Source organism: Triticum aestivum, unplaced genomic scaffold, assembly GCF_018294505.1.
Source record: "Triticum aestivum cultivar Chinese Spring unplaced genomic scaffold, IWGSC CS RefSeq v2.1 scaffold52841, whole genome shotgun sequence".
NCBI lineage: Eukaryota > Viridiplantae > Streptophyta > Magnoliopsida > Poales > Poaceae > Triticum > Triticum aestivum.
Window position 1 is genome coordinate 3,994 of NW_025233273.1, and position 1,672 is coordinate 5,665.

Genomic DNA, 1,672 nt, shown 5'->3' on the forward strand with positions numbered 1-1,672 from the left:
CTCGCCCAAGCACGCTTAACTACGGAGTTCTGATGGGATCCGGTGCTTTAGTGCTGGTATGATCGCATCCGACATGTTACCCCCGCCTTCGTCCCTTATGCTTGCCACTCCCAGGTCCACTGCAAAGATGATTGTCATTCTTACTACCATTACAACCGTTGCCTAATAATGGATAATGCCCTATATATACTACTTACTCCCCCCCCCCTCAAACACGGAGACGAGTTTACCACGGTTTCCACCCCTCCCTCTATACCGCAGCAACACGTATTTTTTTACCCCTTTCAGAACGCGCTCCTCGCGCCACAATGCCGCCTCTAGACGCGTGACCAATGAGCAGCGAGCTAAAACATATCGCAAATGTCAAAAATAATATAACGGGGTTAATATATATCGCGCACATGCGATATGTTTGTCACGACGCGCAAAAAATAATTAAAAAGGGAATGCAACACAAGGACTTCCCAGGAGGTCACCCATCCTAGTACTACTCTCACCCAAGCACGCTTCACTTCGGAGTTCTAATGGGATCCGGTGCTTTAGTGCTGGTATGATCGCATCCTACATGTTACCCCCGCCTTCGTCCCTTATGCTTGCCACTCCCAGGTCCACTGCAAAGATGATTGCCATTGTTACTACCATTACAACCGTTGCCTAATAATGGATAATGCCCTATATATACTACTTACTCCGCCCCTCAAACACGGAGACGAGTTTACCACGGTTTCCACCCCACCCTCTATACCGCAGCAACACTTATTTTTTTACCCCTTTCAGAACGCGCTCCTCGCGCCACAAAGCCGCCTCTAGACGCGTGCCAATGAGCAGCGAGCTAAAACATATGGCAAATGTCAAAAATAATATAACGGGGTTAATATATATCGCGCTCATGCGATATGTTTGTCACGAGGCGCAAAAAATAATTAAAAAGGGAATGCAACACGAGGACTTCCCAGGAGGTCACCCATCCTAGTACTACGCTCGCCCAAGCACGCTTAACTACGGAGTTCTGATGGGATCCGGTGCTTTAGTGCTGGTATGATCGCATCCGACATGTTACCCCCGCCTTCGTCCCTTATGCTTGCCACTCCCAGGTCCACTGCAAAGATGATTGTCATTCTTACTACCATTACAACCGTTGCCTAATAATGGATAATGCCCTATATATACTACTTACTCCCCCCCCCCTCAAACACGGAGACGAGTTTACCACGGTTTCCACCCCTCCCTCTATACCGCAGCAACACGTATTTTTTTACCCCTTTCAGAACGCGCTCCTCGCGCCACAATGCCGCCTCTAGACGCGTGACCAATGAGCAGCGAGCTAAAACATATCGCAAATGTCAAAAATAATATAACGGGGTTAATATATATCGCGCACATGCGATATGTTTGTCACGACGCGCAAAAAATAATTAAAAAGGGAATGCAACACAAGGACTTCCCAGGAGGTCACCCATCCTAGTACTACTCTCACCCAAGCACGCTTCACTTCGGAGTTCTAATGGGATCCGGTGCTTTAGTGCTGGTATGATCGCATCCTACATGTTACCCCCGCCTTCGTCCCTTATGCTTGCCACTCCCAGGTCCACTGCAAAGATGATTGCCATTGTTACTACCATTACAACCGTTGCCTAATAATGGATAATGCCCTATATATACTACTTACTCC

General features: G+C 47.8%; 3 non-coding genes across 3 annotated transcripts; all 3 read right to left on the bottom strand.

The window, feature by feature from the left end:
- Nucleotides 1-443: 443 nt before the first annotated feature.
- Nucleotides 444-562, bottom strand: LOC123176033 (5S ribosomal RNA). Its single transcript, XR_006488327.1, has one exon. It is a non-coding gene; the product is annotated as a 5S ribosomal RNA (ribosomal RNA).
- A 369-nt stretch (nt 563-931) lies between these two features.
- On the bottom strand, nt 932-1,050 carry LOC123176044 (5S ribosomal RNA). The gene has a single exon (XR_006488338.1). It is a non-coding gene; the product is annotated as a 5S ribosomal RNA (ribosomal RNA).
- A 373-nt stretch (nt 1,051-1,423) lies between these two features.
- On the bottom strand, nt 1,424-1,542 carry LOC123176034 (5S ribosomal RNA). The gene has a single exon (XR_006488328.1). It is a non-coding gene; the product is annotated as a 5S ribosomal RNA (ribosomal RNA).
- Nucleotides 1,543-1,672: the final 130 nt, after the last annotated feature.